Source organism: Numida meleagris, chromosome 2 (assembly GCF_002078875.1).
Source record: "Numida meleagris isolate 19003 breed g44 Domestic line chromosome 2, NumMel1.0, whole genome shotgun sequence".
Lineage (NCBI taxonomy): Eukaryota > Metazoa > Chordata > Aves > Galliformes > Numididae > Numida > Numida meleagris.
In genome coordinates, this window is record NC_034410.1 from 56,360,182 (window position 1) to 56,383,331 (window position 23,150).

Consider the following 23,150-nt stretch of genomic DNA (forward strand, 5'->3'; position numbering starts at 1 on the left):
GGATTCTGTGTTGGGTAATTCTCTCTCTTGCCTGAACTACAACTGGTCTCAAAGCTTCCTACAAGTGAAGAAAAAAAATCAACAACTCTATTGAGTTCTTGGATGTCAAATGCATGTAGCTCTGAAGCATGTTAATACCTAAGTACTGTACTCCTAAGAAAGCTGCATTCCAAGGTATAAAATGTATAACTTTGTGATTTGTTTCATAAATGTATGGGCACATATGTATATATACATATACATGTGTGTGCTTTTTTCCCATCCTCACTTATTTTTAAAACCATGGGAACACTTCCACATCATCATATTTCTTATCTAAATTTTATCTCTGAATAGGCAAGTATTCTGACCAGCCACTGGGGTGACATTGTTGACTTTGATAAATACATGATAAGTTATGGCAGGGAACAACAATATCAGGAGACTTCAAAAATGCAGGTAAGAATTGACAAAAAGTCACATCAGGGCCTGGTGTTCAGACCAAAGTTTTAAACGCTGCTAATGATTCATTCATGGAGCACCTAATGAGGAAACCCACCAGAGGGAACCAGTAAGAGGAACTCCTTGAACCTGAGCAGCGCTTCAGTCCCTTCTAAAACTATCACTCATCAAAGCAAAGTTTGTAGTTAAAACAAATTGCCAGTGGGTTTTGAGCATCCTTCTTCACAGAAACCTGAGCACTGAGACCAAAATCCTGGATCCATCTTCTTAAAACTGTTTATTAAATTAATTTATTAAAAATTTAAGCTACAAATGAATAATTTGCCCAGTGGTCACACTGATTGCTTTGTGGTGGAATTAAGGCCATCATAAAAATGGGCTCAAACTGCTACCACAGATGAATATCTGAATCCTACTGCAAGATCTAGTCACAGTCCATCTCTAATAGAAGAGTGATACAGGAAGTATAAAACAGGACCACAAATTGCATCATCCTGTTGTTTCCATGTAGGGGCTTCATACTAGCATGTTAATGATTTTAAACTAACAGACCTCACCAAAGTTTGCAATTTGTAAGCATGCATTTATGAAATGACAACAGCCAACTCATCTGTCTCTAAACTTCTCATTCTTTTACTTCCAAGGCACATATATTTCTAATTGCCTAGTTTCTCTGTGTTACCTTATACTGTTCTTAGTGTAATAAGTGTTACTGGATAAGCTTTATCACTTTGGTTGTTCTAATTTAGTATTAGTAATTTAGTATTGTCTCTTTTAGTAGAAAATCTAATTTGAAATGGCAAAGGGTTAATTACAAAATTTTCCAAGTGAACGTCCCAAGGAAAGAAAGAGATATAGACTAAAATCACTGAAATGCTAATTTTAGAATCTAATTTCTACTTCTTATCTTTCTTTATGAGTCACTCTTCTATTAACCCTACAAATGGAGAAACTGCTTAGAACATTCTGAATGCCACTCCAAAACCAAGGAAAATAGAGCATTTGTTAAACAAGGACCCTAAGTAAGCTTTTATTGAATTCAATATGTTTATGCACCTGGCTAATTAAACATGAGTTTCTAAAGATTTGTATGTCTCATTTTAATTATGAACAGATGTAATTATATGTAACAAGTTCAAGCTCAGGCTTCTGAACTCTTCACTTTGACTGTGGCTATTTGTTATTATTAAATCTCTTTCTTGGATTCTGGTACTTTCTAAGATTTTATGTTAATATTTTGAACAAGAGAGTTTTAGACAAGCTAACATTATATAAGATATCAAGCAAATCTCTGTTGCTCAACAAAAACATGAACAGGCGCAAGTACAGATACCTACTGAGAAATAAGGCCCAAAAAATCTTTGCATTTGAAATCTGAACCCAGAGCCTCACATTTTGCGAAGTGTCAGCTGGTGAGATTTCTTTCATGTTGAAAATGTTGCATTTAAAAATGAGACTGTTTCAGACATGTCTTTGGCTTCCAAAGGAACACAAATCCTATTCCTGCACTGAGATGTTGAGGTTTAAGAAGAGCCTCCCCTGCTACCAACTCTTTCAGAGATATTCCCCAAAACCACAACAGCAGACAAAGCAAAAAGCACACAGAAGAATACTTCAGCTAGTCTGCTTCTTTTCTCCCTCTTTCCTCACATCTAGTAATTGTTCATTGTCTGCTCTCTCAGCTGGCCAGTTTGTTCTGAATGAAAAGAAAAAGCTCATCTTCTCAAGAGATTGCCAGTGCAATGCAACCATCTACAGTGTTGAATTCTTGTGACATTTTCTATTTTGAGCCAGATATTATGTTCCAGAAAGAAACATTAGCTTTAAAGGGCAGTAAATATGTACAACAGGTGTGCACTCTTGTTTCTAGTCTCATATACATCCGAGGACAATTAATTTGGTCAGTCATATCAATCTTATTCATAGAGGGACCTCATTACACAGGAGTAAGTTACAAGGGAACTAGTTTAATTTTCAACATTGCCCATTCACCATGACAATTTGAGCAAATCAGTTTGAATACATTAATGATCTGATCAGTTCTCAGTCTGTTCCAATTCTTCAAAACGAAAATGATATAAGTCTCTGACATGTCTAAGGCACCCTCAGTTACTTGAGTGATGGGAAGCAAGCATTAAAATTTGATTTTAAACATATTTCAAATGACCCTTGGGAGAATCTTCCAAACCTCATTGCATGGCAATGGAAGTTGTACACCCAAATCCTTCAGGCTTCTTTGTTGAAGTCAAATAGTCACTTTTCCTGCTGACTGTGTTATATACGTACACATTTTCCATAAGTTTCTCAAACCTCTGCAGCTGGCAAGAATTCCTCATAAAATCTCAAACAGGCCATTTATACTCTGTGTCTATTAAATACATTCTGAAAAAGATAAAGTTTAAAACTGGCAAATGGAAAGAAAGAATTTTTTCCACATAAATTAAATTAAATGAGAATCTTGAATTATGTAGCTGCTAGACAAATTGCATCTGTCACCTGCTTCAATTCTGCAACAGGGCACATGGACTTGGCTCTTCATTTAAATTGTCAGCTCTCCACAAAATTGGTAAATAGATGGAACCCAGGTTGTAAATATTTCTACCATCTTTGATTATTTATTTACAAGTTTAGGGGAAAAATGCAAATTGTTCAAGTACAACTACTAATACATAGTATATGTGTTTATGCATTCTAACTCTGCTGGTTAGGAATCTAGTGCAAAACTTGTATTTTCTGGTATTTATATTCTTTGCTGAACTCTACCTGTAATCATAATTTTTGCCTATATCTTTCAACATCTGTGTGTTTTATTTACTCAGTTGAAAGTGCCTAACAACACACTGTAATTTGTTATGTCTGGCCTCTAGATGATGCTACAATGCTTTTAACTCTCTGTAATTTAGTAGTACAGTACATGCAAGCAACTTCGAATTATAAATTTGATACAGTAGCTCAAAAGCAACAGAAAAGTGACTCTGTGTACAAAAAGCAAAAACACAGAAGGACCGAGACCTTTTTTACTTGAAGGCTTCTACTGCAAGTAGACTGATGTTAAACACAAGAGAAAAGATGTTATTAGAACTGCTCTCCTGCATTTCATGGTGAAGATACTGAGACATCAAGAGTGGATTAAATTTAACTCTTGCAATCTGTAGCAACAGCTCTTGAAATTCTCATCCTGCATCCTTAGTTTTCTTTGTGACCATAAAGTCCCTTTCAGTCACAGAATCACAGAATTGCAGGGACTGGAAGGGACCTCAAGAGATTGTGAAGTCCAGCCGCCTTGCTAAAGTAGGTACCCTACAATAGGTCACACAAGTAGGCGTCCAGATGGGTCTTGAATGTCTCCATAAAAGGATTTGCCTTGTGGCAAATGCTTGTGGCTCACTGGCAGACAACCACTGGTGAAATGTGATGATTATCACAGAATGTAATTTCCTGGTGACTTGGGTCATCCCAGTGAGAAACAAGTTCCTCTCACTTCAGGATGCACTTGTAGTTGACTTTAACCCCATGCCTGATGAGACCTTGACTGCTTCCTAATCCTTCTGCTTCACAGAGTGTTTACACCAGCATGAGAAGGGGTAGGGTATAGGCTATCTTTTACTGGAGTGTTTGCAGGGAGAAGAGGAATTGCACCAGGAAAGACAAGTGTCTTGTTTCTTTTAAGAAGGCATTATGAGAGAACAGAGTAATTCTTGAGAGCTCAATAAACCAAAAACATTGCCAAAGAAAATTCACCTTTGTCCAGGTGACCATCTTAATCAGTATCACTGAGATTCCAGACCCTTCCTAGGATATCACGAGGTAGCTTTAAATTTATCAGTACTGGCCTTAATTTGACTCCTGAAAGTAAATTATTTACTGTCAAAAGGCTTACAAGGTGCAATGTGACACAGAAGCCCTGTTTATCCAAATGCCCTTTAATTTTAACGCCAGCCAAATACCATATTGTTCAAAGGATAATATCAGAGCAAACAGTCTTTTTAAGAAACAACACAGCTTCACTTGCCCCAACCCTCCCATATATGTTGGATCTACCTGTTTGTAGTAAGTTTCATATCAAGTAATCCCAGTAGAAAACTGCTGGCTGAGGGGGATGAGCACATCCATCTGCCTCCCGGGCAATGGCTTGGTCATGGGTTATGTGGGGCAAGTGGTGGTGGGAGGCTGCCAGGCCTGGCACTGCATGTGGGTAGGCCAGATCCAGGGCTGGGTCCTGATGTACCACAGATCAAAACTTCTGTACTGCCAAGAATGCTTCCTGTTCCACACAATAACTTCCTGTCCACCTGCTGTCCAGGAGCATGAAAGGATGCAGGAAGTCTACGTTTATGGCTGAAAGAGTGAAGGAGTGAAGGAGTGAAAGCTGAAAACAAGAGTTACAGGCAGGTCACCAAGAGAGTTAAAAAAGAAAAAAAAAAAAAGGTTTTTTTGTGATTTTTTTTGTTTGATTGTTTTTTATTTTCATTTTTGTTTTATTTTCGAAAATCAAATGGAGTACAGCAAACAAGACAATTTTATCTCAGATGCTCTCCCATTTAACAATGTGGGAAATGGCTTACTACTGTGAGGATGTGATGAAGTTCTAACAGGTATGAGAACCTTGACACTATTACAAAGTAATCACATTATTTCCAAAACTTCAAAAGGAAAGGTAGTACCAGTTACACACTCTTTGTTTTAACCTGTAGAAAGCAAGCTACAATTATTAAATCTATATTTTTCACCTAATGGTTGCGAGTGATTACAAAGTAGTGGCCAGCCAATTACATCCACCCTGTCACGCTCATGCCATGTTATGCTACACAGTCATGCTGAGACTCCTGTCTAAGTTGTTTGGCAGTAAATGCAACTGCACACATATTATCTTTAAGTCATTAACATATTATTTAATAATTCACAGATACTGCACTCCCAATAGAGGATATATTTTAATTTCTTCAGGGTGGAAAGCTGAAAAAATCATTCCTTAATATTGTTGATTTTGTAGCTGATAATATCCTAATATCCTCCACATCCTGATAGGATGTCCAAAGAACTGATCCATTGCGAAGGCTGCCCTTCAACCTCACATCTGACTTGCTGGTTATAAGGAAGCATAGAGAACTATCCCCTCTTTGCCATATAGCCTATTACCTACTGTAAAGGCCAAGGGAATATCCTGGCTTATGCTCTTCTGCTGTCTCTGATGAGCAGACTTTCTGTAACACATTTCTTGATCAAACGAGCTGTCAGACACACAAACTGGGAACCTATAAACTGGAGAAGACAATAAGTCAATGAATTCATCATGCGCCCAAAGATGACTGTTGATGCTTTATTCTTCTGAAAGAACAAATTATGCATACTCAGCATCACCCAATGGCCTGCTGGCAGGTAAGTCAATCTAAATTGTAGAAGAGGAGGAAAGGAACTTTACATCTATTTTTTTTTTCCCCCTTTAGCTGCCCAAGATCTTACCATCTGTGGCCCATAGAAAAATATGACAGTGTCTATGGTTCCGTGAAAACTTATTGCTGGGAAGTGAGAGGAGTGTACATTTGCCTTGCTAGTATATGAAGTAACTAGCTCCTGTGTATACCTCAGGAAGCTGATATAAGGCTTAAAAAATAAGAGATTATCTTATGTTTCCATGGTCTACCTAAGTGTTGTGCAACAGTTTGTCTGAACTTGTGGATCTGCAGTTATACGCAATTGTTCATAGATCAGCAAGACAACAAAGGATCTTAAAAAGGTGTGGGAAAAAACAGTCAGAACTAGCAGCTGAAGAATAGTCATTGCTACATCTTCTGATAACTCTTCAGGCAGGAGAGTTTTTCATGACAACCCCTTTAACAGTAACCACTTCCATGTCTTGATCAGATGGTGATGGCACAGCCAGTAAGAGAAGAATTCCAGCAGGCAATGCAGAAACAGATGGCAAAGCCACAGCGTCCTCCTGCCAGCTGCCTGGGAAGAAGTTCTCTCTGCCCTGTAATAAAAATGGCATGAGTTCAAGTGTGTTCCCAGACTACTCACTAAATCAGACAAGAGGTACCTCAGGAGCATGGCATAGAAACAAGCAAACCTTCAAGGGAGAGGCTCATGAATGTCCAGATTCTGGTAAGCTTGAAATCCCACATACTTACTGGAAACCTGTGGCATTTAGTTTCATTTCCAATTGGAAATAAAAAAAGGGAAGCACTGCAAATACTGACATATATCTGCAAAATTGAAGCATGGTTTAGAATCCAAAGTAACGTAATTAATTTGTTCTCCTTCAAAATGTTATCCTATGTATTTCTTTTAAATATTGGCTTAAATTTTTGCAGATGCACTATTGTAGATGAGAAAACAGCCATATCATTCCAGGATGGGAAACGTTTGTGAGAAAATGATATTTGTTCATTTACAAATATTTTTAGTTTCAATGTCTTTATACTTATTTCCTTTTTCCAACATATTTCACTGACGTTATCACAAAACAGCACAGCATAATTCCATGCAATCTTCAGGTTACAAGACTGTTTATGTAAAGAGGTGCCTGTGGTTTTCATTCAACTCTTACCATGGCTCTCACTTTTCAGAAGACATATAAAAAGTATTGTTTTCTGCATAGTATCTCTAGCACAGCCAACTCCCACACACTAATTATGGAAGAGTAAACGTTATTGAAACACACATTACTATGTGTGAAAAAGACAAGAGTGAATAAATCTGAGCAGTGCGAAGGTTTAAGGTGTATGTCTTTGGTAACAGCTTTTCATGTAAGTAAATAAGGACAGATAATGAAAAGACAAATAATTTTATCTGTTTTCATTCTAAAATAAAAGCTCCAAACAACAGCCTTCTGTGATAGTATTAGCATAGCTATTTAGGGTATTGTGAAACAGTATAATTTAATTTTTAAGGATTAATAAGTCAAAGTAGACATGGTATGGGGCTGATTTGTTTCACCTATCTGCAGGCAGCATCCATTTCTCTGCTCCAGACTTCTGACATGGAATATAATATCTGAAAGAGACAAAAAATCCTCAAAGGTTTATGCCAATACATGTAACCTTGGCTACAGCATTCAATCTCCATTGCCATACTGTACATTCATTTGGATTTCTCTAAGGGGACTATTTTAAAAGAGAGTGGATGTAGATGCTTGGCTGAGCTCTGAGAGGAACTAACCATGATCGACTCCATGGCTCTGAGTGGCTGTCTGCCCAGTCAGATTTTCCACTGTGGTGACCAGCCGAGATTTAATCAGACACTGGTAGGGGCACAAGGCAAGAGGACTGCTTGCCAGAAAGCAGTTAAACTGCCAAAAAGATTTGAGCTACATTCATTCAAAAACGTGACGTTAAACTGGACCAAAGCTTTCAGGCACTGGGATTTCAATCTGGGATGAGATTCCCTAAAGTTAGTTTTGCGTATTGCAGAATCATGGCCTTTAGGCAAGGGGATGAAGTCAGCAACAGGCTGAAGGTCAGAGCAGAATGTGCAGTATGTCAAATGATTCAAAGGATAAACAGACTCAGGAAGGGCAAACACACAGCTCCAGAGAGGCAACACAATAGGCTGACCTTCTCAACTTTCTTTCTTCAGCCTACCACGTCATTAGACGTAAACGCAGGCAAGGAGATAAAATAAATGAAAGATGGATCTCAGCAAGTGGTCGGGTGTTCAGCTACTGGCTGCTCCAGCTGCCTTGTGTAATGGAGTGCAGAGATGAACACAAAAACAAGCAGAGTGATTCTGGCCAGCTGTTTTAGCTTTAGTGCCAACCTGAACAATATTAGCAGATGTATTTTCAAACAGTTAAAAAAAAGGGTGGAGAGAAAAGCTTTAACAAGCATTCTGTTGAAGGTATAGGTTTGATACAATTTCTTAAAGTAGACAAGGGGCAAAGTATTTATTTGAAGGTATTATACAATGTGAAGTAGTAACTAGAGATAATGGAGGCATTTCAGTTGTCTGCCCATAAAATATAATTTTGGATTACCCAAACTTATCACAAATACACATCAAGCTCATCAGATTCTCATAGCCAAAAACATCCTCTAAAGGCCAAAACATTTTATTTTAAGGTTTTTAGAAGAGAATATTAAGATTCTAGTCTCAAGAGGTTTTGAAAATATTTTACTTTTTATTAAACAACTTTAAAATGAAATCCAATGTTTAACCTGGAACACCCTTGATTAAGCCAGCAAAACAAAACAAAAAAGTCAATTATTTGCACAGCTGGACTACTAATTAGCAAAGAAAGGCAACACAATTGATGTCTGGCTTTTGACTACCACATCCAACTGCAATGTGCTCTTTGAATAAAATAAAAGTAAGAAAGACTAAAGCTTTGAATAACAGCTCTTTTGCTAAAGGCAGAATCTCCTAGCATAGTTCCACATTAGCTGGTGGCTTATATAACTAAAATTTTATTATAAATACTCCATGAACACAAGAGGATTTGTGTAGGTGAAATCACCACCAAGATAATAATAACTGTCCTTCCCTTGGGGGAATAAATTCAACCACGCAGATAAAATAAGAAGTTTCCTTTAAAGATTTGAGATCCAAAGCCCAGAGGTGCTGCACAAGAGTTTTCACTACCTTTGAAAACATTCTCCAGCAATAAAAATGGACCACAGACTAAAAGGAAATAAAGCAGGAGGAAGGAGCTCCTCTGTCCTGCTGCTGAGCTGACCCTGGAGTGATGACAGCTTCATTTTCCACTTGGAACAAGATGATTTTGGAACTCCCCCAACTGTATGAGAAGTGCTCCCAAAAATCCTGTGTCCCACTTGTAACCTTAAGCAGAGTCCATCATTGTGGGTGAATGAGATCAGTTAACAACTTGTCAGAATCAAAATTAAAAATAAGTAAATAGATAGATAGATAGATAAAAGACATAAAACAGAGGAGAGGAAGAGTAGGAAAAACATACTCCTGTGCTTCCTGGCTAAAGGATGTGATCAGGGCAGGGCAGCTCACTTGTTCCATTCCAAACTAAGAACCAGACCCCATTCCCCTGTGGCTTTTCTGCACACAGTAAGCTTTCTGTATTTTAAGCAGTATGTTCACGTTTAAAACTGCTTGTTATTTCCATGCAAACATTAATTTCAACTGCATAAGTGCCCAAACAAAGAGATCACTTCTCAGTCTGGCTCTATTCCATGACCAAAGGGGTGGGGAAGGGAGGGACTGACCGTAGCTGGATCCTGAACTAACATAGCCCCACAGACACTGGGAGCAGCCCAGGATTTACTGCCATTTATGCAACAAGCTGGACTTCACAGCAGTAGTGGTTTGGCAGAGCATGACTCTGTTTTGCATTCTTTCTACTGCAAAGGAGTTGTTTTTGCTGTGTTTATAACCAGGGAAGGAGTTCCCTCCTGTCTGAGGCCATAATGTAGACTGGCTAATTACATCTAGGCCAAGCACTTTTTGCACTGGAGTAGTGGCCAGGAAGCCTCACAGAATTAGTGACTGATTTTTTATAAGACTTAAAAACATGAAGCCTGGACCCTTCTTGCAAGACACTTTTTTTACTCTCAGCTTTTTCTTTGCTTTCATGGAACTATAATGTATTTTAATCTTCTCATCTGAAATCATGAGTGGTTCTGTGTAACTGGAAGTTCATGATTTCACTACATGAGGAATTCATAGAAGCAGGACCATTTTATCCTCAGTTCAGGTAAGAAGCATGTCATGGACTAAGAAATGAGCACCTTTCTGCAGATTATGGTAAATAGGAGCACTCAGAGCTGTACGGACATATCAGCTGCATTCAGAAATGCCACTTGCACAGCCAGTAAAGCAGACTGCAGTCAACTCTCCACCTCCCTCCTTCTCACCTCCCTCCAGCTCCCACTGCCTTAGCTATTAACAAGCTATACATCTCATCAGCTGGGTCTAGGAATGGGAGCCAGGGAGGAATGAATAAGTCTCAGTGGTCCCAATGGCTTCGGTCTAGGCAGTGTTACATCCCTCTGCTGCACTTCCCAGCATGGTCAGTTCTCAGAGTGTAATGCTAGCTCTGTCTTGCCTACATCAGGTGTAGTGAATTAGCTTGCTGATCAGACCATCAATTGCTTCTGGACATGGGGTGGCCCAACAAAGAGACTCTTATTTTCATAGCGCTCCTGTCAGAATTGAGTGGGCACTCCATGTCAGGGCAGATAAGACAGATTCCATATGAAGTTACCACTGATAAGAAAAAGCTCGCTACAAGTAACTGAATGCATGGACATACACCAAACATCAAAATCACAATAACCAGTAGCATCTGTAGCATGCACACCCTGGCACCAATTGGCTCCTGAAGCTCTGGCTCCACTGACATTTTGGCCCAGAGTTCATTGCCTGGAATATCTTTTTTCAGACTGGCCTCAGCCTCAACCCTGATCCTAAATGGTCCAACAGAAACTTACTCATCTAAAAATAGTATTCAACAGCTTAAACATGAAAATAGTGCATGTCACTAGATATCTAAGACACTTGAGTAGATCTGTCAGATAAAGCATGGGAGTTCTTGCTCTCATGGCCAGGCAGCCAGAGGCTGGACATATAAGGTCATCTAAAATGGCAGTAGAACCTACTTTTTGGCACCTGCATTGTTCTCTAATGCTCCTTTTGAACTATTTTCATTTGGACTGACCTGCCCATAAAACTTCAGTGAGCAACTCACACCAGCTTAAGCTAAAAAGATGTCCAGATTTGGTTTAGAGTTGTTTATATTGACTGATTTGCCACAGGTAAATTCAAAGATAATCTGAATTATCTTCAAGAAAAGATTCCAATTTTCCAATTTACCCATCATCTTTTCCTAAAGAAATCCTTCCCACCTGAATTCATTACATCCAAAGATACACTCTGCTTAAAAATATATATTGGATGAAATCTTGGACACATGATATAATTCAGTTTCTCAATTTGTATGTGCAGCTTGAATAGCTTTAAGATGCTACAGTAGTCAGTGTCAATTTATTCCAAAGGATTATTATCACACACTACAAGTCACAGGGATGCCACATTAAAGCCGTGTTGCTGTGGGATTCAGAATTTTTGGGCCTGGGGATTTACTGGTTTAGTATCGCTGTTGTTCACTCTAAAACTCCTGTCATATTTAGAGTTTTACAGAGAAATGTCTTTGCAAAGCTATGTTCCCTCATAAATTAAACTGCTTAGCAAAAGTGCTTAGTAATGATTTTACATTTTGGCTTAAGCCCAAACCTTTTTAATTTGTTGTATTACAGCCTGTACTCCTTGTGGAACCATCAGCTAACTTAATATCTTTCTTTTCTGGCTTCCCTTTTACTTGAAGCTTTCATGTAGCCTTCAGGATATATGATTCTGTTTCCAGGATTCACAAAAAAAGAGGTCACTCTCCTCTGCCACTGGAAGAAAATAGTGGATTTTAAAATGATCAAGGATCATTACACAAAAACGTCTCTGCACAGACTCTTTCAGTTCACACCCAGAAGGAGACTTAAAAGTATAGTGTGACCCATATATGAATTTAATATAACACCAAAAATGACAGCAATACTTTTTGTGATAACAAATTAACTTGTTTTGTTGGTTATCTGAAAAGAAGGTTCGCTATAAAAGCATAGACTTGATTCCTTGGGAATGCAGTACATGTAGCATAAACAAGAGATTTTATGTGATTAAGACATTTTAGAGCAGTTTCAACCCAGCTTTAAAAATCCTGCATCTCAGATCCATGTTATGATATGCATAAATACATGGTTTACATGGAAGAGAGAAAGAGAAAAGGAGAAAGGGCAAGGGCAAGGGCAAGGGCGGGAGGAAATTTCACCATACCAAAGTTTTCCCTTTCCAGGTGCACACTCAAAGACTAACCTGCTATGCCTAGATTATTCACAGTGTAAGTATTACACTACTGAACTTCCGGCAGTGAGTAAAATAGATGTAAGGCTGTATTAATTCAAATTGTCCCTGTTTTTATAGGATTGCACCTACACTTTAACATTAACTCTAGTTTTAGTATTTAATTGACATAAATACAAATAAACCATGTACGATTTGTTTTTAATGGATTTGCAGCATGCATACATATTAGATACCATAAGGTATTTTCATTTCACATTAATCATATGAGGATAATGTACTCGACAATAAAACATATTTCTGACAGGTTTGTACAATTTTTTCAGCCCAGATCTCCTTTTTCCTAGAATTGTTCTCTAACTTATTTATGTTTCAACACTTTCCTAAGACATCTCTCCAATTGTAAGATTGTTAAATACATTGCTACAATCCAGGTTACTACTCTAAGTGCCTTCATGTCTGAATCAAATATTAAGCTACATTTAGGGCAATTTATATTCCCAGAAAGCTATATAAAATCTTTCATTTTCTATTCATACTAACACTCTAAGAGTCTTGCATTTTATGCCATTTAAATGAGAAACACAAAACGAAATCTACTCACTAAAATCATGTAGACTCTGTGCACACCTATGTAAGACAAGCACCTCACTGTCAAAAAGCAGTTATCTAATTCTGACAGGTATTTTCCTCCCAGTAAACTTGTATGTATTTCACAGGAACTAATTAGAAATGGACTCGCTGAAGCATATTTCGAAGTAAAATCCACAATTCCAAGGTGTTTCCACCTCATCTACCTGCTATCCAGCCTGTGGCTATTCGTTACTTTTGATTATTGCTGCCTCTGTGGTTCTATGAATAGGTGTGGATACTCAGCTTGGTGAGAACTCTGTGCATCCTTCACAGAGGCGTGCTGATTTAGGACAACCACTTAAATCAGGGTATCTGTTGAGTATAAAGGTATAACATGAAATATATTTGTTCTCTTCTTCAAGGCACCCTTGTTTGTAAACAGTTTACTGCTGCCTGTACAATTGTGATTTTCATTTGAGCCTTTTGTTCTATACTCGTATTGTGATCATTAAACATCTCAAGCAATGGGAAGCATATGCTGGGAGTGTCACATTTTGGATATGTAAGCAAATTCACGTGTACTTGAGTAAAAATAAGTGAGTTAGCTATCACAACATTCAGCAACAAAAGATTGGATCAGCTCCTAGCCAAGAAAAGCTTACCATACCACCTGCAAATTCTCCTCTCACCTGGTGAAATTCCTTCTCCTGGATGATAAGGTTCTTGGCTGTCATTCTTTTCCATGCAGCAGGGAATATCTTTGAATGTTTGACTGTCCTTTAACTTAACAGAGATATTGACAACATTTAATTATTTTAATTAGGGAGATGATCCTGCCTATGACTCCAGACCTCCAGAAGTTGTGCTATCATCATAGCTCTGCAAAGATTACTGAATTTCAGTATTTACCTGTTGTCACACTAATGCCTCATACTTAAAATTTGGGTGCTGAATATTCTTAGGTCTTAGGAATAAGCTTTCCGATGATCATCTCGAAATACAGCTGGAATCCCAGATGCATGCATATCTTTGAAGATCGATGACCCAAGTGTTGACCTAAGTACCACCAGATTCTACTGATTAGTAATTATCAAGAAATCCTGGCCACACTGACATCAGTGAGAAAATTGAAACCCTATCTTCTGGCCTAGCATACATGGATTGTTTTAGGGTAATACAGAGGCATGACAGTTCAGTGTGCCCTCTAGGTTCATAACAGGCATCAAAGTGCAAACACTCAGTCTTGTGTTTAATGTGGAGAATACTCTCCTGATTTGTTTCTGTGAATTTGGAACATTTTGTATAGATCTTTTAATCCCCAAAGTATTAACACAGTAGTGATCACAGAATCACATTGTAGAAGTTGGAAGGGATCTCTGGGGATCATCAAGTCCAAGCCCCCTGCTAGAACAGGCTCTCTAGATTAGGTTGCACAGGAAAACATCCAGGCGGGTCTTAAATATATCCATTGAAGAAGACTCCACAACCTATCTGGGCAGCTTATTCCAGTTCTCTGTCATCTTTAAAGTAAAGAAGTTCTGTCTCATATTTGTATGAAACTTCTTGTGTTCCAGTTTTACCTGTTACCCCTTGTCCTTTCACTCTACGCTGTTGTCAATGAAAGCTCCTCACTGGATTTCAGAGTATTCTGCATTGGCCACTTGGTGAATGGAACAGGAAAGACAGCAGTCATGTATCTCATTTTGAGGTTATCCTTTCATTAGACTTGGAAGGAGGAAGGTGGCAGAACCAATAGTCAATCAATGTCTTCCATATCAGGGTCTCTAAAAGTGCAGAAAACTTGTCACAGAGATTGACTGTCTTTCACATTTACTGAAATGCAGTCACATCGAGCAAAACAAAGAACAAAGAAGTTCCCCAGCTCTCTGAAACAATCAATGTTTATATAAATTAGTTTGTGATCCATATTACTCAGCTGTATCATTTTTTTTTATTGAACACATTAATGTAAAATAAAGACCTAAGTGTTCATTGTACACAGCCTGAAACCTCTTCCAGCAGAGGAGAAATAAAAAGTAATTAGAAGAATAGCTGACTAAAAGGATTTAAAATTTTATTGAGACCCCTGGCTTACATAAAGCCTACATTAAATGTTATTCATCTGAATGTTTCACTCACCTCATTCCATTTTTTCTGATACAAACACAATAAATGTAATAGATTTTAAGCACGATTAACCCTATATTATCATCTGAAAAAAAAGTGCAAAGAGAAGTACAATACATATGGCAGCAAAATAGGCTATCGTAAAATACTGCCCCAGGACAATACCACACCAATCTAAGTCAAATCAGCCAACAGCAAATAAGAAAGTATGCTCTGGATATTTGATCTATCCTTTTCTGATTAAGATGGAGGACACTTCATTCTTATTTCCACACACTCATGAAATGACTCTAATTTCTGAGTAAAGCAACGATCTCACAAGAGCCAAGAAATGATTGCCTAGGCCTGAAATATACAGGTCAATACACTTTAAAGCTACATTCTATATTACTACATTATTTATTTCTTAAAATATTTAATGTTTCCTTCACTGATTCGTCATTATGTCAGCAATGTTACCATAAAATAATATTATCCATTACAGACATGTTATTTTCTGGTGTGGGTTTTTTGTTTTTTTTTGTTTTTTTCTGTAAGTTTTGCTGACAAACAAGCCTTGAATGCTGAGGGCTAAGTCACATCAGTTTTTTCCTTTTATTATTGGTTGTAGTGGAGTTTCACCAGTTCATTATCAGTTGCTCTGTCAACCCTTACCTTCCCAGTGAGAAAGGGAAATACAGTGATGTTTAGTACTTAAAATTTCTTCTCCAGAGATTACTTAGTAATGAACAGTTGTAAATTCTGCTTCTTCCTAATGAGGACAGACCTTCACAGTTTAAAACAGCATACAGTCAGTATACTGTTCAAATAAGGTCTAACTTATATCCGTAGACTTGTATTTCACTCTGCAAGATGAGATGTTAACCATGCACTACCCTCTGAATTTGTACCACTGCAACACACTGCTCTTCTTCCTTACCTTCCACTTGAGATATTACGAGCCCGTTATAGCCATCAGTCAACTCTCCCAAGAGGCATGGAAAGCAGATGTATTATTGCTTCTACTTCACAAAGGAATAACTGAGGAAAATTGATTTTCTCAAAGTCCTGAAGTCAGAGAGGCCATAACATCATTAGAACAGTACGCAGATTTTCCCACATCTTCCGATGATGTTCAAGGAAAGGCAAGAAAATGGTGCTGAAAAAGTTTTCCTTGCTAGAGAGAGGGACATTCCTGTGGATTCAGAATTTGCAAAGCACACTAGCTCTTAGAAGCAACATCTGTCTTGGAATTGTATTTGTTTTGGTGAAAAAGAGGTCAGGAATATCTTGTCCCCATGCTGATAAGAAATCTGCATCATTGACTGCAAATGTTTGTTGACTTTTGCCCTAATGGTCCCAATTCTCTCATTTCAGTTTGAATCAGCTATTATACTGCCAAGATGGCAGAATAACATATGCTTTACTTGTAATCAGGGAAAAAAAAAAAGCAAAACAGAAAACCTTGCACAATGAAGGATTTTGAAATGCTATTTCTCATTGTCTCTTTCACGCTATTCCAGAGCCAACAGTATCACAAAGTCTTAGAAAGCTGAAGAAACAGGGAAAAGTAGGTGCTGTTTTTAAAGGCTTTCTCAGGCACAGTGGTCTAATTAGACTCAACAGTACAGTCCAGCAAACCTCTCTCACTGATAAAAAACATATGTGGAAATAGCCTTCTTCAGAAGGACCAGATTTCCAAGGCAGCCAGAAATTTGCAAGAAATCACCTCCATCTGCCTCTGTACGTCAATTTACCTATCCTGTTGTGCAGCAACCATTCTACAGCATAGCTCTAGCACATAGAGGAGATCTGCAGCAATTTTTAATAAAGCTTCTTAAAAGACAGATGTGGATTCTGGAAGGAGCTTCTTTCTTTCTGTATCCCCATCCTTATTTTCCTGTCAGTAAGTTTATACAACAACTTCCTTAAGAGTCCTTGGAGGAAACAGATTGTTTTCCATACTCTGGGCTGCAACAAAATCAGAGCCCTTCAGACTTATGAGACATTGTTAATTGATGGAGAAGATTGATCTCAGTGAGCTGCCCTTTTACAGATCTGGCCAGAGAGGTTGAAATGTTATTGCTCCCTGATTACTGACTCCATCCTTGCACTGACAATTACCATCCATTCAGCCAAATATCACGAATAAGCCAGCAACATACTGCAGTTATGCCAGACAGCTTTGTCAGCATGTCTTTTAATAGCAGTATTCTAATAGGAGCTTCAGATAATATTTGCCACTCATTCCAATATCCCATCACTCTCGCTTTCCTACTTGGAGCCTTATTTATGCATGTTGGTGGTGGCATAACCTATAGATGGGACTTTTTCAGCTTGAAAATGAGATACTGTCATATATGTCAGAGAAGATCAAATGAAGCTTTCCAATATACTGCCCCAGAGGTATTAACTTCTTAGAGTGGCTCTCCATTTCCCAAAGGATTGAAATAATCTGCCCAGAATGCATGAGCCTAGCAGTCAGTTCCAACTGTTTTCCTCAGGAAAACTGGGGGAGATCTTGGTATTATTTAATAACTGTAGCTTCTGGCAAAGGTTTAATATGCGCATTTAAGCACTGTATTTAGCTCCATTTGTCTGAACACTGGATTGGATCTGTAGGGCACTGAAGTACAGCATAAACAAATGTGGCCGTTTCCTCTGAGAAATTCTCACTCCCTCTGGGTCCAACCATGACTAAGAATCATGGTTTTTCACCTTAGGCAGATTCTCCTTTTCAAAGCTAACAATTTTATAGTTGTAAATAAAGAAACATAAATAATCAGTGGTGCAAGTAATACAACAGCAATAGGCCATTTAAGTATCAAAATGACATCAGAAGGCTGCTTTTTTCTCCACTTGTAGCTCCAGAGGGCTGTAATTTACTTCAGAAATTTGGTTACAACCGATGAGAGTGGAGGTTTCTCGAACAAAGCCAACTGAATTGTTTTCAAATAGCAATCCTAGATATTCCACAGACCACACATGGCAAAGAGAACACTAACATGAAAGATGAAAAATCCATTAACAACAGGTTTGCTTCTATGAAGTAATTTGTCTCTATGCTTAATGACTTTAGGTATGGTATAAGTTATGCCTTGGATTTCAGAAGAGTGTAATGTCATGTAGGAATTCTATAATTAAGCTCTTCCTGTGGCAAGATTACTTATTTTTTCACTGTGAATCTTGAAAAAAAAAAACAATGCTATTACATTAAAATGCCCCCAGGATAATTTTATATCATGCCTACAACCTGTATGACAAATACAGAATAATATTTTTTGCATTAAATGGTATAACCTAAGTCTAGCAGCAAGAATAAACTGGATTCAGATGGGAACTGGAGTTGTCAGAAACATCCTGTTCCTCCACAAACAGGCAGAAAACTGAAGTCACCTCTCCCTCCTCTGTGTTCTCCTCTTACATGTACATAGAAATACAGAAGAAGTGCTTCTGAGAGCTGCTTTGGACAGCTATAAAAAATCCACTAAACCCACTGGGACTCACAAGTCCATGCAGCACCACAGAGGTTGGTGAGCAACTGTTGATCCAAGAGTCTTCTGGACACTTGTCTGTGAAGCAGGAACAACAGTGCAGAACATATTTCTATATGGCTAGTCAGTAAGTTACATCATAAGTCGGCCAAAATACTCAAGCACATGCCGTTTGCACACTAAGTAAGTGTGCAAATAAGTGTGCAAACTAAGTGTGCTGTTTGCCCACTAAGTAAGCTACACTTTGTAGCAGAGCAGTGTTCACAATCATGCCGCAGTGGAATAGACAACAGCGCAAGATCTGGGCTTAAAAGGCTTCTAGGATTACAAGGAAAAACACTAGTATTACATTTGGTACATGAATAAAAACGGAGAAATAATTCTGATAGCAAGAAATCTGGAGAAATGTATGGATATTGATTCAAAGGAAGGAAAGGTGTAGATCTATGTCATTTGTGTATGTTCCTGCAACAGCTTTCACATTTGAAAACGACACAAAAAAGCATATAAAAATATATATGCTTATACCAGCCAGTTCCCGGCAAGCTTAAATATATCGTTAAGCTTCACCTCTTTGTCTTCAGTCTTCAGAAACAGCCTTAATTAAAATACAAACTGTTATTACTTTCAGAGAACAATAACCTTATTTACAGTTATATTACAGTTAGTTGCAAATGTGAAGAAAAAAAACATTTATTCTTTTTGGCATGAACTGAAGACATCTGGATTATTTTATCCTCCTATCATTGCCTGGCTCTGATATTGTTCAATACATGAATGTGAGTAAATCGAGAAAAAAAAAAAGGAACATAAATCATTATTTCCTTCCCTTTTCCCACCCTTTAATAAGTGAAATATCAGGCTTCTTGTTACTAATTCATTAGTGAGGTTTTAAGCCTTTGTGGTTACAAGAATTCCACTATAGTTTGAGTTTATGTTGCACTGGTTGAAAAAAAAATGCATTTAGAAAGGGTTAACATGCGGAACACACTATAAAAAGCAGCAGTAAAAGCTGCAAGTATGTTCAAAAGGAGACTGAGACTTAAAAGGGGATAAAAGATAAATAAACCACTATAGAGTAGAAACACAAGCCTAGAGAGGCCTTGAAAGAACTGACCTCCTTTCATTCCAGAATATCAGTATAGTATTCTAATTAAATTACATTTTTACCTTATTATTCCTAACTCTGGTTAACTGATTTCATCCCAAATGTATGCTTTATTGATTAGCATTGCTCACAGTTCTCTCTGCTTCTCTTGGCAGTTTAAATATTCAGTGCGCTGATCCTCCAGCTTTATCAAAGAATTTTTTCATGTCTACCCCTCAGCTAATCTGAAGCCACCTTTTAAATGCTTAGCCCAGAAGAACAATCCACAGCCATATTAGATTTGTGAAAGAAACAGCAAAGTACATTCCCCTTCCCTTCCCTTCCCTTCCCTTCCCTTCCCTTCCCTTCCCTTCCCTTCCCACACAGAGAAGTAACCAGATTAGGACAATTTCTACAATTTGCATTTTCGCCAATGGTTGTTACAGAATTTTCCTAGCAATGAACTTTTAAAAAAGTAAAGCACAAATCTGCTCAAGGTTAGGGTTATGGTTAACCTTATCCAGTCTAGCCACAATTGCAGAGATGCTGCAATGTTAGTGAGGAGCAAAGCAGCTAGAGTGACTGCTGAAGCAAGCCCAAAATACTGACATACTGACTTTATAACAGAGACAGCAGATTTCTGTGGGCGAGAGTGTTCAAAATAATAAGGAGCAAGAAAATGACAGCTTCTAGGGTTTGTGAAAATGTATGACAATTTGTGGATTGGTTTCCAATTTTCTCCCTTTCCTGTGGAAAAGAATCTTCAGCTGGGAATGGATTTTGAAAAGAATTTATGCATAGGTATGCTAAGGAAAATCAGGGAGATTTAAACATTTGGCATCAAGCAGCATTTTGCCCTATATTCAGTACTTTGTTTTGATTTAATAAGTAAATCATCACATAAGTGATTCAGAAGTTTGTGCACTGGACACTAGTTTAGGTCAAAGAAACCGGCATGCAGAAGTAAGAAGTTCTCTTCCTCAGCAAGTATTTTTTGGCCTGCAATACATGATTTGAGAAGAAAAACACCAACAAGTGGAAGCTGAGATGTCTATCTCTGATTTTTCAAGATGTTTGGGCATGTGAATTTTATTTCAATTAAAATGAAACTCTCAGAGATGCTCTCTCACTTTATAATAGCTGTCTACCTCATTCCTAGTTTATTAAACACAAGGTTTGTTTAGTTTGTAAATCACACTAACAGAGTAAAATTGGCACATAGTAATTAGCATCAAATTACCAAACAGTAAAATTTCAAGGAACTCAGCCAAGGCTAGGCAGAGGTTGTATGTAACTCACTGCAAGTTACAAGGAGCTTAGAAGAAAAAATACAGCAGGCAAGGAAACAATATTCTGAAGACCAAAAGCTGTCATAGTGATTTGAGAGAAAATACTGAAAAAAAAATCAGAAAAGAAAAATTGGGGGGTTAATGACAAAAATTTCACAATTGTGAGCCCAACAGAAATTATTTTCCTATTATATTCTGGGCAGGGAGAAATGAAACACCTGAAAATTAAAAGGAGTAAATGGAGAGTATAACATAAACCTGGTAGGAAGAAAAGGAGCCCCCAGAATCCTTGAGCGATCAAAAGCTTTTCTACTTTGAAAACTTTTTCAAGATAAAAAAAAAAAAAAAAAACATCTTTTAAGTACTTTATCACTTTTAGACATTTATCTTGATCAAAAAACAGGCAAGAGGAGATTCCAGAGAAAGATTTTTGCAAATAAACAGAAAACAACATGAGTGCTTGCATACCCATAGCAGTGTGCTTGTAGCAGTCAAGATTTTAGATTTGCAAAGTGTTTGGGAAATTTTTCTGATCCAATAACCCATGAAATAATAAAGGGAGAGGATCCTCATATATATTCATTTTCAGTTTATCCTCCTAATTCTAATATTTTTTATCTTAACATTGGGAGGCTCTCCAGAGCTGCAGTCACTTATTGCTAGGAATGAGCAATCAAACTCTGTTTATAAAGGTAACTTAAAAGTTACCCCAACAACTGTCAAACAGTTTTGGACTTCAGAAGATGCAGTTATTTCATGTCTGGTGGGGATTTGATATGTTTATTCAAACTTTTCACTTGTTTATTCAAACATTTCTCTGAGACCTAAAACTAACATCCCAGCACTCTGCAAAAATGCCTATTATGCTAGTATTTCTGATTCATCCATAGCCAAGAATTACTAGAAATCTGATTTATAAAAAAACGAAACAGACAAAAAACAAAAAAAACAAACAAAAAAAAAAACTTTTTTTTTTTCTCCCATTCTGTCCCACCTACCTTTTTCAGTTGTTTGGAGAACATCCAAGAGATAAGGCAATGGCCTGGAAGTACACAGTCACAACAGCCACAAACTATGCATTGCTAGTACTTTTTACAGTTTAGTTCTGTTCTCAATTTTTAAAAGAACTCATTTGTTTTGTTAATGGTTTGCTGTAGGCAGTAACATAAAGGGCACCACTATTGCTCAGAAAGCAGCAGTTTTTCCTAGTAACACATGTTACAAGAGATCTACCTGTAAAAGTCACAGTAAAAAACACAGGTAAATAGGAATAACTGAAAGCAAATACCTGCATACTAAGGGAGAAATTAATCATCTAACTATGTGTAAAGCAGAAAACTACATATTAATATTTTAACTTCATATTTTGCTAGGCAGAAACAGGATTTGTACATGTAAATATATATTTCAGGAAAAACTAGCATTATGGACATAGACTCCCATTCAAAATTCAATGCCTACTTTAAGTAAATGTAGAATGATCTCCTATGATAATCAAAAACATGAATTTTTGCACCATTCTGAGCTGGCATTCTCACACTTGGAATTACTTTAGTTGATATTTGTATTATTGATGGTGACATGTCAGTTCTTCACATTTGAATCAAGTATGGCTTCTGTCAAAGGAAGTCTATGGCACAGGTCTAGATTTTAGCAAACGCTGCAATGAACCATAGAGTTATGTGCCCTTCAGTTTTGAGTTTAACTTCTAATCAAAAGCTGAAGAGGTATGACTGTCCCTGGGACTTGAATCCAAACCACAAGATTCCAGTGTATTTTGACTGAAGATTTTACTGACAAATATCACGGACACACTCGGGCTCCACAGATGGGTGAAAACTAGAGATGGACAGAATGAAGTGTCAGTACAAATTATTGAGCAACAAGTAATGTTTAGTAACATATAAAGCATTTATCTGTGACTCACTGTATTTATACTTTTTAATTTTCATCTCAAATATACATATGCATTTTGAAATTTTCTCTTTGTTTACAGTTTTCTTTACCAAATGAAAACTTTAAAAAATAAAACCATCTCTTTTTTAAAAAGAAACAGCCTTATTGTTGACCTAAGTCACTAATAGATGTGTCCACGTGACACAACACCATAGTAGCTGAATAAAATATACGAAGGATGTTTGAATATTCCAAACTATTTATATGAACATACGGGCATGTCAATTCATGTATGGAAGAAAAAAAATGTAAAGAAAAAGCTCTTTCAGACTGGCCAGTTGCTTAAGAAGCCTGATTACAGTGGAGAAACTCCAAGGGGCTAAGAAAGAGCAGAAAAAAGCCAATTGTGCTTTTCAGACTTCTTTCTAGACTTTTCTCCCT

At 37.5% G+C, this 23,150-nt stretch overlaps 1 long non-coding RNA gene across 1 annotated transcript; it reads left to right on the top strand.

Annotated features, from left to right (window-relative positions):
- On the top strand, positions 9,977-22,862 carry LOC110394447. Its single transcript, XR_002435626.1, has 2 exons — positions 9,977-10,105; positions 12,257-22,862. It is a non-coding gene; the product is annotated as an uncharacterized LOC110394447 (long non-coding RNA).